The sequence below is a fragment of the Pleuronectes platessa genome, chromosome 2 (genome assembly GCF_947347685.1).
Source record: "Pleuronectes platessa chromosome 2, fPlePla1.1, whole genome shotgun sequence".
Classification (NCBI taxonomy): domain Eukaryota; kingdom Metazoa; phylum Chordata; class Actinopteri; order Pleuronectiformes; family Pleuronectidae; genus Pleuronectes; species Pleuronectes platessa.
In genome coordinates this window covers 31,247,238-31,262,464 of record NC_070627.1, presented here as the reverse complement: position 1 = coordinate 31,262,464, position 15,227 = coordinate 31,247,238, and the positions used below count along the sequence as shown (strand labels likewise).

Sequence of the window (15,227 nt, the reverse complement as noted above, 5' to 3'; positions counted from 1 at the left end):
AGATGTCATCAGGCGGGGACTATTGTCTTACATGTCTAGTTTGGACTTGATTGGAACATGTATGTCCGAGATACAGATGCCCGTGTTTTGATGGCGTGTAACCAATTTTTAACGCCATGCCACGGTCACACGGTGTGATAAAAAAAAAATCCCTCAATCATTTTTTATCTCCATCTTGTTGTGATGACACTCATCTGAATTTGAAGTTGATCTGATGAAAGCCCTGGGACAAGTACGTAAAAGTAAAAATGTGGGATATTGCCAAAATGGCCACTAAAAGCAAAATGGCAGACTTCCTGTTGCGTTTTTCATAATGCTCCATGAGACTTTTTTTCATGACTGGTCACGATACACCTATATCCAGATTTTGATGAAAATCCGTTATGTGGAAACCTAGGGGCTGGTTCCAGGGGGCGCTGTAGAGCCATTTTGCCACGCCCAATTCCAATTACTCCAGAATACTAAAATATCCGCAGACCTTGAATTTCCTGCAAAGTTTCATAACTTTTTGAGCATGTCTAGACCCTGAAAAAGCCCCCCAAAGGGAAATAATAATAATAATAATAATAATAATAATAATAAAAATCCTTACAGATTCAATAGGGCCTCTCACCATTCGGTGCTCGGGCCCTAACTAGGGCTACGTTGTAGCACTAACGGGCCCGAGCACAGGCAATTTCTAGTCTGTTGCGGTCGATGAAGACAGAACGTTCGATGACCAAGCGCTAGACTCCGCATTGCATGCGTTTGCGCTCTGCGGCAAGGATGATTGCTCCACTTCCTGTAGCCAGCCGCTGGTGCTGAACTAGAGGTAAGTAACCTTCAAACTATACAACATAACCTATTGCTTTATCTATCATCATATGCTTACATGCCTCAAGTTTTGTGTAATATGTAATTGTTATAAAAGTTACCGTTTATTTATCACGTCTAATGAACAGATTGAAGCAAGTTAACTTCTTGTTTTGGTTGTGACTTTATTTATTTTTTTAATAAGTGACTATCAATACGCTACACGTGTACGTTGCATGTGATAATAACTGTTTCACCATTATTCTGATACAGGCTGATATATCCACCATTACTATTTTCACATTGTTAATTTAGTCTGTCATGGAGTTGTAGAGTCAATTAGACAGTATAGATAAGATTATAATGTCCACACATCAGTGTTGTAAACACTTCTCCAGTTAATTATATAATTATGTTTTCACACTGAGGGAAGTGGAGAGACTTGATGTGGACTGTTATCAACAGCTCTGTGGGAGATCATCACCTTGAATATTACAGATGAGGTAGAAAGACATTTTATCTATGTGTATAATGTTGTATTTCTTTCTCACGTTTTATCAAAAGCGATTTAAAGTATGTGCATTTAACCATTAGGATACAAACCCAGACCCCAGTACATTGGTTCTATCTGAAATATGTGGTGCTTCATACACAACACAAAACATTCATAACAGTGCGCTTCTGCTCCTCATTAATGCAGCTCCTGATGTCCTCAGCAGCAACATGGTGGAGATCTGCAGCGTCATGCTGGTCAACTGGAAGACAACTGATCAAGATTAAAAGATTAAGATTAAGATCCATTTATTCGTCCCAAACAAATGCACAGACATGCAAAGGCACACTCATGCAGGTAGGGAAATTTAATCTCTGCTTTTTACCATCTGGTGCAGGACACACAGAGCAGTCAGCGACCATGTACGGCGCTCGGGGAGCAGATGTTTGGGGAGTGAGGTGCCTTGCTCAGGGGCACTAGAGAGGGTAGGGAGACTTTTGGATTTTTGGACAGATCAATCCAGGTTCGTCTTTTAAGTACAGATGGCCTGCGAATGTCATGGAGTTTTACAGTGAATTAGACAGTTTAGATATGATTTTAATCTCCAAACATCAGTGTTGTAAACAGTTCTCAAATTAATGATATAATTATGTTTTCACACTGAGAGAAGTCGAGAGACTTGATGTGGACTTCTATCAATAGCTCTGTGGGAGATTATCACCTTGAATATTACTGATGAGGTAGAAAGACATTTTATCTATTTATACAATGTTGTATTTCTTTCAGTACTTTTATCAGAAGGGACGTAAAATATGTACATTTAACCATGAGGATACAAACCAAGACCACAGTACAACGGTTCTATCTGAAATCTGTTGTGCTTCATACACAACACAAAACATTCTTTAACAGTGAGTTTTTTCATCTTCATAGATGAAGAACTGCAGCACCTGATGTCCTCAGCAGCAACATGGTGGAGATCTGATTTGATACACTTTAGATAAGAACCCAGTGTTTTATATTTCTGCTTTGTCATAAGAGACAGAACATGGTCATCACAGCTGTGTCCTTCAGGCTCGTCTGTCCCTAATAAAATGATAGGAAACATGAAAGTATGTCATAATTATAGAGAAAGAGTTACATATGAACAAAGTGTGTATTCTTATTTTCGGTGGATATTCAACTATGTATTTGAATATGCTTTTGGATTAAAACGTGCACTACCATGACAATGAATGTTTAGTATGGAGCTATTTCACATTAAAAGTATTGCATTATAATTTAACACATTATGTATTATGTGCAATACTTTGTAAGTAATGAAAACAGGTCTGTACCTGGAGTCAGTGTTCAGTCTGGTTGGATTCAAGTTGTGTCTCACGCTGGACATCCTAGAGGAACATTGAACACAAATACACAGATATGTTAAGTCATACATGTGCCATGTTATCTGCTTAACAGACTTTTACATGGTAATAATAAAATATTAATTCAAAGTTAATCAGATCATAATCATTTCAGCTTAGGAAATAGGTAGTGCATATTAGCCTACAATTCTGTATGACACTGTCTGTTCTAGTAAAGTTACAAGGCTATGATTTACTCATATTTAACAAAAGAATTCAGTGAAGTCTGTCTGAGATTAACGATTTAAATACTGAAGGTGGGAGACACGGTTACTTTTCACTGTAACACGTTACAACACTACTCTGAAGAAAGAGCTTTAGGACACGTAATGCTCCTTTGAACAGCTGCTCTTGCAATGCAGATGTGACTTTAAACACTCAGGTTTCTCAGGTTTCAGTTAGCATCGCTAGCCCGCTAGCGCAGCTAACTTACAAGCCGACACACAGTCTCCTGTCTCAGAGTCATCCGCATAAAGTAACGCTTATATCTGCTGGGTGGACCCGCTCATGTCGTTTCATGTCGGTGTTTGTCGGTAATAACCCCAATCGAATCGCAGGACAGTTACTGCACCCATGCGAAGATATTGTTTAGCCTCGGGGCTAGCGCAACTATGCTAACAAGTTGCTTTAACACACGCTGCAAATCACTTCTAACAGATCGAAATAAAATAGTTAACTTCACTTACCACAGAAACGAGAGAGCAGTCGCCTTTTACGTGTCCGTCAGATGAACAAGCAGAACAGCAAACTGTGCTACTGATTCGATGTGTGAGTGGACCGTCACCACAGACTCAGCTCTTACTGAAGATTGTCATGATGCGTTCACTTGCAGCTGTGTTAAATTGCGTTTCGTTTTTCATGTCGAGATGATGACCTCAGCTGCCAAGCAGTTAATCATCATGATGAAAAGTCACAGCAATCTTATGCCTACACTATCAATATCTTGAGACCCATTTCACACAGTTTGAAATGGTTTCGCAAAGTGGCTGAATAGAAATAACTCCAGGTGTGAGTTGACCAAAACAATGCGGTCTAATGATGCGTTCATGGTAACTCCGTTAAAATGAATTTCGTTTGTCATGGTGAGCTGATGAACTTTGATGCCCCGCCATTAACAATCCGCATGATGAAAAGTCACAGTAATATTATGCCTACATTATCAATATCTTGAGACCCATGTGACAAAGTTTGACATGGTTTAGCACAGTGGCTGGGGAGAAATAGATCAAAGAGTAACACCTACCAAAACAAGACATTTCCTAATGCCCCCAGGGGGCGCTGTCCTTTTAAGTCATGATTTCTAGGTAGATGTCTTCCGATCGCGACTCTTGTCTTATGTGTATAGTTTGGACTCGATTGGACAAAATATGTCCAAGATACAGAAGGCCGTGTTTTAATGTTATTCATCAAATTTTAAGGGCACGCCACGGTCAGACGGTGTGGTGAAAAGTGTTTTTTTTGATAACTTTACATCTTCATGTTGTCTTGAGGAGACTCATGTAATTTTTAAGTTGACCTGATGAAGGCCCTACGACAAGTAAATCAAAGTGTAAGACGTATAAAAAAAAAACATTTCCTGTTGCCACCAGGGGACGCTGTGATTTTAAGTCACGATTTCTGTACCGATGTCTTCAGGTCGCGACTCTTGTCTTATGTGTATAGTTTGGACTCGATTGGACAAAATATGTCCAAGATACAGGAGCCCGTGTTTTGATGGCGTTTAATCAAACTTTGAGGCCACACCACGGTCAGACGGTTTTGCGAAAACTTAATCCTTCAATAACTTTAGATCTCCATTTTGTTGTGATGACGATCGTCTAAATTGTAAGTTGATTTGATGAAAGCTGTAGGAGGAGTACTTAAAAGAAAAAATATCGAATATGACCAAAATGGCCACTAAAGTCAAACTGGCGGGCTTCCTGTTGCGTTATTCATAATGCACTGATGGACTTTTTTGTGCATCTAGTCAAGATACACAATAGTCTTTGTTTTTTTTGAGGATCGGTGAATGCGAAATGAGGGGCTTTTCCGTAGGTGGCGCTATTGAGCGGTTTTGACACACCCGTTCCCAAATACTTCAGAATACGTAAACTTGCGCACATTTCTAATTTACTGTACACTTTAGAAACTTTTTGAGCACGTTAAAGCCCTCAAAAAGCCAATTCACTGAGCGAAGAAAAATAATAATAATAATAATCTTTTCAATTTCAATAGGTCCTCTCACCGATTTCGGTGCTCGGGCCCTAATAATAATAAGAATAATGCCTACAATTTCAATAGGGCCTCTCACCATTCGGTGCTCGGGCCCTAACTAGGGCTACGTTGTAGCACTTGCGGGCCCGAGCACCCGCACGTTGAAGCCTGTTGCGGTCGGTGGAGAGAGCGATCGATGACCAAGCGCACATCATCGATCGAGCATGCACTTCTCCACGTTGCATGCGTTTTGCGCTCTGCGGCAGTAGGTTTGCCAGTAGGTGGCGCCATCACTATTATTACACACAGACTTATAGATCTGTTCAAGTAGCCGCTCTGATGTAGCGTGAGCAGTTTCGTGTCAATTGGAAAATTTTACCACAATGTAATTTTCACACTGATCAGTAGGTGGCGCTATGACCGTGAACTAATGTTTATATATGGAGCTGTTCAGATCAGGATTGTGATCATAGGTCAGAAGTTTGGAGCCGGTTGGATAAGGCAGTGTGGATTAACAAAGTACTTCCTGTTTCATGGATAATCAGTAGGTGGCGCTATGACACTGAGGAAATATTGACACATAGAGCTGTTCAGTCTTGTACTCTTATCATGTGACAGAAGTTTGGTAGTGATAGGACAATGCACAGTGGACTTATGAAAACATCGTGTCCTTTGGCGAAGGATGATCCTTCGCCGCACCTCAATGTTTAAATGGTTTGAGGAAATGTCACAATTCTGACCTTGATTCAATGACTTGACTGAGCTCATTTGAGCTGTATATCTTAAAGCAGCCAGGAGCAGTTCATCAAAGAATAAAACATGTCAATTCATGTTGCCACCAGGGGGCGCTGTGATTTCAAGTCATAATTTCTGTGTAGATGTCATCAGGCCGAAACTCTTGTCTTACATGTCTAGTTTGGACTTGATTGGACCATGTATGTTCGAGATACAGATGCTCGTGTTTTGATGGCGTGTAACCAAACTTTAACCCCATGCCACGGTCACACGGTGTGAAGGGAAAGAAATCCCTTAATCAGTTTTTATCTCAATCTTGTTGTGATGACACTCATCTGAATTTGAAGTTTATCTGATGAAAGCTCTACGACAAGTAAATCAAAGTAAAAATGTGGAATAGGGCTAAAATGGCCACTAAATCCAAAATGGCGGGCTTCCTGTTTAGTCTAGCATATCTATCCAAGAGACTTATTTGTTTGTTATGAAAAGACACATGCCCAAATCGATTTTTGTACATGTCGGCCAATCGTAGTGCCGGGGCTGCCCGTTAGGGGGCGCTAGTCAGTTATTTTGCCACGCCCATTCCTTAAAACCATATGAAAATCTTCAGGGGGGGGATGTTGTTGCACACATTTAGTTTGAGTGAGATAGAGCCATGAACACTGAAGTTAGAGCAATTTCGTGTTTCGCGGCGAGTTGATGAACTTTGATGCCACGCCATTAATATGGCGTTTGACGAAAAGGCACAGTTATCTTATGCCTTCATTATCAATGTCTTGAGACCCATTTGATACAGTTTGACATGGTTGAGGTCAGTGGATGAGGAGGAATACATCCAAGTGTAAGACAAGCAAAAAACAAGACATTTCCTGGTGCCACCAGGGGGCGCTGTGATTTTAAGTCATTATTTCTGTGTAGATGTCATCAGGCCGGGACTCTTCTCTTACATGTCTAGTTTGGACTTGATTGGACCATGTATGTTCGAGATACAGATGCTCGTGTTTTGATGGCGTGGAACCAAACTTTGACGACACGCCACGGTCACACGAAGTGACGGAAAAAAATTCCGTTGATCATTTTTTTTCTCAATCTTGTTGTGATGACACGCGTCTAATTTTTAAGTTGATCTGATGAAAGCTCTACGACAAGTACATTAAACTAAAAATGTGGAATTTGGCCAAAATGGCCACTAAATCCAAAATGGCGGGCTTCCTGTTGCGTTTTTCATAATGCTCCAAGAGACTTTTTTCTATGATTATTCACGTTACACCAGTGTCTAGATTTTGGTGAAAATCGCTTATGTGGAAACCTAAGGGCTGGTTCCAGGGGGCGCTGTTGAGCCGTTTTGCCACGCCCATTTCCAAATACTCCAGATTACGTAAATTTTCACCACTCTCTAATTTACTGGAAAGTTTAAAAACTTTTTGAGCACGTTGAAGCCCTCAAAAAGCCAATTCATTGTTCGGAGAATAATAAGAATAATAATAAGAAGAATAATGCCTACAATTTCAATAGGGCCTCTCACCATTCGGTGCTCGGGCCCTAACTAGGGCTACGTTGTAGCACTTGCGGGCCCGAGCACCCGCACGTTGAAGCCTGTTGCGGTCGGTGGAGAGAGCGATCGATGACCAAGCGCACATCATCGATCGAGCATGCACTTCTCCACGTTGCATGCGTTTTGCGCTCTGCGGCAGTAGGTTTGCCAGTAGGTGGCGCCATCACTATTATTACACACAGACTTATAGATCTGTTCAAGTAGCCGCTCTGATGTAGCGTGAGCAGTTTCGTGTCAATTGGAAAATTTTACCACAATGTAATTTTCACACTGATCAGTAGGTGGCGCTATGACCCTGAACTAATGTTTATATATGGAGCTGTTCAGATCAGGATTGTGATCATAGGTCAGAAGTTTGGAGCCGGTTGGATAAGGCAGTGTGGATTAACAAAGTACTTCCTGTTTCATGGATAATCAGTAGGTGGCGCTATGACACTGAGGAAATATTGACACATAGAGCTGTTCAGGCTTGTACTCTTATCATGTGACAGAAGTTTGGTAGTGATAGGACAATGCACAGTGGAGTTATGATAACATCGTGTCCTTTGGCGAAGGAAAATCCTTCGCCGCACATCAATGTTTACACGGTTTGAGGAAACGTCACAATTCTGACCATGATCTAATGACTTGACTGATCTGATTTGAGCTGTATATTGTAAATCAGCCAGGAGCAGTTCATCAAAGTATAAAACATGTCACTTCCTGTAGCCACCAGGGGGCGCTGTAATTTCAAGTCATAATTTCTGTGTAGATGTCATCAGGATGGCACCCTTGTCTTACATGTCTAGTTTGGACTCGATTGGACAATGTATGTCCGAGATACAGAACCTCGTGTTTTGATGGCGTTTAATCAAACTCAAGACGCCACGCCACGGTCACACGGTGTGACGAAAGGTCAATCTCTTAATCACTTTTTATCTCCATCTTGTTGTGATGGCACTGATCTTAATTTGAAGTTAATCTGATGAAAGCCCTGGGACAAGTGCATCAAGTAAAAATGTGGAATATGGAAAAAAAATGGCCACTTAATCCAAAATGGCGGCCTCCCTGTTTGGTCAAGCATACCTATCCAAGATATTTTTTTGTTTGTTATGAAACGACACATGTCCCGATAGATTTGTATAAATGTCGGCCATCGTAGTGCCGGGGTTGCCCTATAGGGGGCGCTGGTCAGTTTTTTTGCCACGCCCATTTCTTAAAACCATATGAATATCTTCAGGGGGGGGCTGTTGTTACACACATGTAGTTTGAGAGAGATAGAATCATGAACACTGAAGTTACAGCAATTTCGTGTTTCACGGCGAGTTGATTAACTTTAATGCCACGCCATTCATATGGCGTTTGACGAAAAGTCACGGTAATCTTATGTCTTCATTGTCAATGTCTTGGGACCCATTTGATACAGTTTGACATGGTTGAGGTCAGTGGATGAGGAGAAATTCATCCAAGTGTAAGACAAGCAAAAAACAAGACATTTCCTGTTGCCACCAGGGGGCGCTGCGGTTTTAAGTCATCATTTATGCATAGATGTCATCAGGCGGGGACTATTGTCTTACATGTCTAGTTTGGACTTGATTGGAACATGTATGTCCGAGATACAGATGCCCGTGTTTTGATGGCGTGTAACCAATTTTTAACGCCATGCCACGGTCACACGGTGTGATAAAAAAAAAATCCCTCAATCATTTTTTATCTCCATCTTGTTGTGATGACACTCATCTGAATTTGAAGTTGATCTGATGAAAGCCCTGGGACAAGTACGTAAAAGTAAAAATGTGGGATATTGCCAAAATGGCCACTAAAAGCAAAATGGCGGACTTCCTGTTGCGTTTTTCATAATGCTCCATGAGACTTTTTTTCATGACTGGTCACGATGCACCTATATCCAGATTTTGATGAAAATCCGTTATGTGGAAACCTAGGGGCTGGTTCCAGGGGGCGCTGTAGAGCCATTTTGCCACGCCCAATTCCAATTACTCCAGAATACTAAAATATCCGCAGACCTTGAATTTCCTGCAAAGTTTCATAACTTTTTGAGCATGTCTAGACCCTGAAAAAGCCCCCCAAAGGGAAATAATAATAACTAGGGCTACGTTGTAGCACTTGCGGGCCCGAGCACCCGCACGTTGAAGCCTGTTGCGGTCGGTGGAGAGAGCGATCGATGACCAAGCGCACATCATCGATCGAGCATGCACTTCTCCACGTTAAATGCGTTTTGCGCTCTGCGGCAGTAGGTTTGCCAGTAGGTGGCGCCATCACTATTATTACGCACAGACATATAGATCTGTTCAAGTAGGCGCTCTGATGTAGCGTGAGAAATTTTGTGTCAATTGGACAATGTTTCCGCAACTTAATTTTCACACTGATCAATAGGTGGCGCTATGATCCTGAACTAATATTCATATATGGAGCTGTTCTATTCAGGATTGTGATCATAGGTCAGTAGTTTGGAGCCGGTTGGATAATGCAGAGTGGATTAACAAAGTACTTCCTGTTTCCTGGCGAATCAGTAGGTGGCGCTATGACACTGAGGAAATATTGACACATAGAGCTGTTCAGGCTTGGACTCTGACCATGTGACAGAAGTTTTGTAGTGATAGGACAATGCACAGTGGAGTTATGATAACATCGTGTCCTTTGGCGAAGGAAAATCCTTCGCCGCACATCAATGTTTACACGGTTTGAGGAAACGTCACAATTCTGACCATGATCTAATGACTTGACTGATCTGATTTGAGCTGTATATTGTAAATCAGCCAGGAGCAGTTCATCAAAGTATAAAACATGTCACTTCCTGTAGCCACCAGGGGGCGCTGTAATTTCAAGTCATAATTTCTGTGTAGATGTCATCAGGATGGCACCCTTGTCTTACATGTCTAGTTTGGACTCGATTGGACAATGTATGTCCGAGATACAGAACCTCGTGTTTTGATGGCGTTTAATCAAACTCAAGACGCCACGCCACGGTCACACGGTGTGACGAAAGGTCAATCTCTTAATCACTTTTTATCTCCATCTTGTTGTGATGGCACTGATCTTAATTTGAAGTTAATCTGATGAAAGCCCTGGGACAAGTGCATCAAGTAAAAATGTGGAATATGGAAAAAAAATGGCCACTTAATCCAAAATGGCGGCCTCCCTGTTTGGTCAAGCATACCTATCCAAGATATTTTTTTGTTTGTTATGAAACGACACATGTCCCGATAGATTTGTATAAATGTCGGCCATCGTAGTGCCGGGGTTGCCCTATAGGGGGCGCTGGTCAGTTTTTTTGCCACGCCCATTTCTTAAAACCATATGAATATCTTCAGGGGGGGGCTGTTGTTACACACATGTAGTTTGAGAGAGATAGAATCATGAACACTGAAGTTACAGCAATTTCGTGTTTCACGGCGAGTTGATTAACTTTAATGCCACGCCATTCATATGGCGTTTGACGAAAAGTCACGGTAATCTTATGTCTTCATTGTCAATGTCTTGGGACCCATTTGATACAGTTTGACATGGTTGAGGTCAGTGGATGAGGAGAAATTCATCCAAGTGTAAGACAAGCAAAAAACAAGACATTTCCTGTTGCCACCAGGGGGCGCTGCGGTTTTAAGTCATCATTTATGCATAGATGTCATCAGGCGGGGACTATTGTCTTACATGTCTAGTTTGGACTTGATTGGAACATGTATGTCCGAGATACAGATGCCCGTGTTTTGATGGCGTGTAACCAATTTTTAACGCCATGCCACGGTCACACGGTGTGATAAAAAAAAAATCCCTCAATCATTTTTTATCTCCATCTTGTTGTGATGACACTCATCTGAATTTGAAGTTAATCTGATGAAAGCCCTGGGACAAGTACGTAAAAGTAAAAATGTGGGATATTGCCAAAATGGCCACTAAAAGCAAAATGGCGGACTTCCTGTTGCGTTTTTCATAATGCTCCATGAGACTTTTTTTCATGACTGGTCACGATACACCTATATCCAGATTTTGATGAAAATCCGTTATGTGGAAACCTAGGGGCTGGTTCCAGGGGGCGCTGTAGAGCCATTTTGCCACGCCCAATTCCAATTACTCCAGAATACTAAAATATCCGCAGACCTTGAATTTCCTGCAAAGTTTCATAACTTTTTGAGCATGTCTAGACCCTGAAAAAGCCCCCCAAAGGGAAATAATAATAATAATAATAATAATAATAAAAATCCTTACAGATTCAATAGGGCCTCTCACCATTCGGTGCTCGGGCCCTAATAATGCCTACAATTTCAATAGGGCCTCTCACCATTCGGTGCTCGGGCCCTAATAATAAAAATCCTTACAGATTCAATAGGGCCTCTCACCATTCGGTGCTCGGGCCCTAATAAAAATCCTTACAGATTCAATAGGCCTCTCACCATTCGGTGCTCAGGCCCTAACTAGGGCTACGTTGTAGCACTAACGGGCCCGAGCACAGGCAATTTCTATTCTGTTGCGGTCGGTGAAGAGAGAACGTTCAATGACCAAGCGCTCGTCTCTGCGTTGCATGCGTTTGTGCACTGCGGCAAGGATTATTGCTTCACTTCCTGTAGCCAGCAGGAGGCTCTATGAACTAGAGGTAAGTAACCTTGAAACCATACAACCAAACCTATTGCTTTAACTAGCACCATATACTTACATGCCTCAAGGCTTTTTTAATATAAAATTGTTATAAAAGTTAGTTTATTTAACACGTCTAATGAACACATTGAAGCAAGTTAACTGCAGAGTCGTATGTTTGGCTGTGACTTTGTTTTATTTTAATAAGTTAATATCAACAGCTACATGTGTAAGTTGCATGTGATAATAACTATGTTTCACCATTATTCTGATACAGGCTGATATATCCACCATTACTATTTTCACATCGTTAATTTAGTCTGTCATGGAGTTGTAGAGTCAATTAGACAGTATAGATAAGATTATAATGTCCACACATCAGTGTTGTAAACAGTTCTCACATTAATTATATAATTATGTTTTCACACTGAGGGAAGTGGAGAGACTTGATGTGGACTGTTATCAATAGCTCTGTGGGAGATTATCACCTTGAATATTACAGATGAGGTAGAAAGACATTTTATCTATTTTTACAATGTTGTATTTCTTTCAGTACTTTTATCAAAAGCGACTTAAAATATGTGCATTTAACCATTAGGATACAAACCCAGACCACAGTACAACAGTTCTATCTGAAATCTGTTGTGCTTCATACACAACTCAAAACATTCTTTAACAGTGCGTTTCTTCTCTTCATAGATGAGGAACTGCAGCACCTGACGTCGTCAGCAGCAACATGGTGGTCAACACGTGGACGACTGCATCATCATCAGAAGCTACACAACACTTCTAAATTCCTCCCTTAAATAAAGATGGCCTGCAACTGTTTGGTGGTGGCAGTCATTGCTAAGTGGCATGGATAAGAATTCATTTCTATCTTCATTATGGTTGGTTAAAATAATAAAAACTTATAACAACAATGTGTATCTTTTGCTTTCTGATTTGATACACTTTAGATAAGAACCCAGTGTTTAATATTTCTGCTTTGCCATAAGAGACAAAACTTGGTCAATTGGTCATCACAGCTGTGTCCTTCAGGCTCGTCCGTCCCTAATAAAATGAGAGGAAACATAAAAATAATCAGATCATAATCATTTCATCTTAGGAAATAGGTAGTGTACATCATTTTCAAATTCTCTATGAACACTGTCTGTTCTAGTAAAGTTACAAGGCTATAATGTATTTATATTTAACAAAATAATTCAGGGAAGTCTGCCTGAGATTAACGATGTAAACACTAGTAGACACGGTTATTTTTCACTGTAACACGTGACAGGACATCAACACCGTGACTCTGAATAAAGAGCCTTAGGATACGTAGTGCTCCTTTGCACAGCTGCTCTTACAATGTGTAGCAAGTGCTAAATCTCCATTAGTATAATAGTAATGAAAATCACCCTTCACATAATTGAACATATATTTTCCATGTGAACCGCTTTAACACAGTTCAATTCCGGAGCAAAATATAACTTATACAGTATTTATTAGAGTTACATATGAACAAAGTGTGTATTCTTATTTTCGGTGGATATTCAACTATGTATTTGAATATGCTTTTGGATTAAAACGTGCACTACCATGACAATGAATGTTTAGTATGGAGCTATTTCACATTAAAAGTATTGCATTATAATTTAACACATTATGTATTATGTGCAATACTTTCTAAGTAATGAAAACAGGTCTGTACCTGGAGTCAGTGTTCAGTCTGGTTGGATTCAAGTTGTGTCTTACGCTGGACATCCTAGAGGAACATTGAACACAAATACACAGATATGTTAAGTCATACATGTGCCATGTTATCTGCTTAACAGACTTTTACATGGTAATAATAAAATATGAATTCAAAGTTAATCAGATCATAATCATTTCAGCTTAGGAAATAGGTAGTGCATATTAGCCTACAATTCTGTATGACACTGTCTGTTCTAGTAAAGTTACAAGGCTATGATTTACTCATATTTAACAAAAGAATTCAGTGAAGTCTGTCTGAGATTAACGATTTAAATACTGAAGGTGGGAGACACGGTTACTTTTCACTGTAACACGTTACAACACTACTCTGAAGAAAGAGCTTTAGGACACGTAATGCTCCTTTGAACAGCTGCTCTTGCAATGCAGATGTGACTTTAAACACTCAGGTTTCTCAGGTTTCAGTTAGCATCGCTAGCCCGCTAGCGAAACTAACTTACAAGCCGACACACAGTCTCCTGTCTCAGAGTCATCCGCATAAAGTAACGCTTATATCTGCTGGGTGGACCCGCTCATGTCGTTTCATGTCGGTGTTTGTCGGTAATAACCCCAATCGAGTCGAAGAACAGTTACTGCACCCATGGGAAGATATTGTTAGCTTGCTTGTTAGCGAGCTAGTTAGCCTCCGGCGCTAGCGAAAAAGAAGCCGACACACAGTCTCCTGTCTCAGATTCATCCTTATAAACGAACGCTTATCTCTGCTTGGTGGACCTGGGTTCATGGCGGTTGTTTCGGTAACAGCTGGCATTCGCATCGAACCCGTTGATATACACTGAGCTGGTATGTAGCTCTCGGATTAGCGTCCCTTAGCTATCACGGCTGATTCAAAGGCACCCTGGGAATCACATCGAAATAAAATACTTAACGTGACTTACCACAGAAACGGAGGCGCAGACATCGTTACCGTGACCGTCAGGAGAAGGAGCAGAACATCAAAGTGTGTAATTTACTGGGTATGTGGGTGTAAGCCATTTCATGAGGCGTTCACTTGTACCTGGTTAAAGCCGAACTCACAACACACAGTTCAGCTTACACTGTGACGTCACTTGAATTTCAAACATCTATATCGCTTAAACAAGGAAGTTAAAAACAAATTTACCCCCCTCAGAGTTGTCATGAAGGAAGAACTTAGCGATTGAGACTAAAACCAAAGTTTGAGCAATGCTGTAAAAGGTTTAATTCTCCTCTAAAGTTGGCCACCCTGTAAACACAGTCTGTTAATGCATAGATAACACAAACTATGGTCTGACACTGCCATCTAGTGACTAAATATTGCAGCACATCTGCCAGATATAGATGTTTTCATACCTCAAACTGGAAGCCACACCACGGTCACACAGTATTATGAAAAGTTGCAATTTCGTTAACTTTAGATCTTCATGTTGTTTTGAACACATGCATCAAATTTTTACGTTGATTTAATGAAGGCCCTACGAGTAGTGAATCAAACTGTAACACATAGAAAAAGAAGACATTTGCTGTTGCCACCAGGGGACGCTGTGATTTTAAGTCACGATTTCTGTACTGATGTCTTCAGGTCGCGACTCTTGTCTTATGTGTATAGTTTGGACTCGATTGGACAAAATATGTCCAAGATACAGGAGCCCGTGTTTTGATGGCGTTTAATCAAACTTTGAGGCCACACCACGGTCAGACGGTTTTGCTAAAACTTAATCCTTCAATAACTTTAGATCTCCATTTTGTTGTGATGACGATCGTCTAAATTGTAAGT

The 15,227-nt window shown here is 40.8% G+C and overlaps 1 protein-coding gene and 2 long non-coding RNA genes across 5 annotated transcripts in view; all 3 read right to left on the bottom strand.

Annotated features, from left to right (window-relative positions):
- The window catches only part of LOC128446732 (piggyBac transposable element-derived protein 4-like), a 291,349-nt gene that overhangs the window by 37,000 nt on the left and 239,122 nt on the right, over window positions 1-15,227 (bottom strand). The window lies entirely within an intron of this gene.
- LOC128456258 (uncharacterized) lies at window positions 958-4,261 on the bottom strand. Of its 3 annotated transcripts, none has more exons than XR_008341808.1 (4): window positions 3,378-4,261; window positions 2,623-2,676; window positions 1,671-2,371; window positions 958-1,558 (listed from the first exon to the last, which is right to left on the bottom strand). It is a non-coding gene; the product is annotated as an uncharacterized LOC128456258 (long non-coding RNA). The 3 variants fall into 3 exon arrangements; XR_008341810.1 differs by having other exon boundaries at window positions 2,236-2,371; window positions 3,378-3,951; XR_008341809.1 differs by lacking the exon at window positions 958-1,558 and having other exon boundaries at window positions 1,577-1,832; window positions 2,236-2,371; window positions 3,378-3,931.
- Window positions 11,603-14,527, bottom strand: LOC128456277 (uncharacterized). The gene is made up of 3 exons (XR_008341817.1): window positions 14,371-14,527; window positions 13,434-13,487; window positions 11,603-12,793 (listed from the first exon to the last, which is right to left on the bottom strand). It is a non-coding gene; the product is annotated as an uncharacterized LOC128456277 (long non-coding RNA).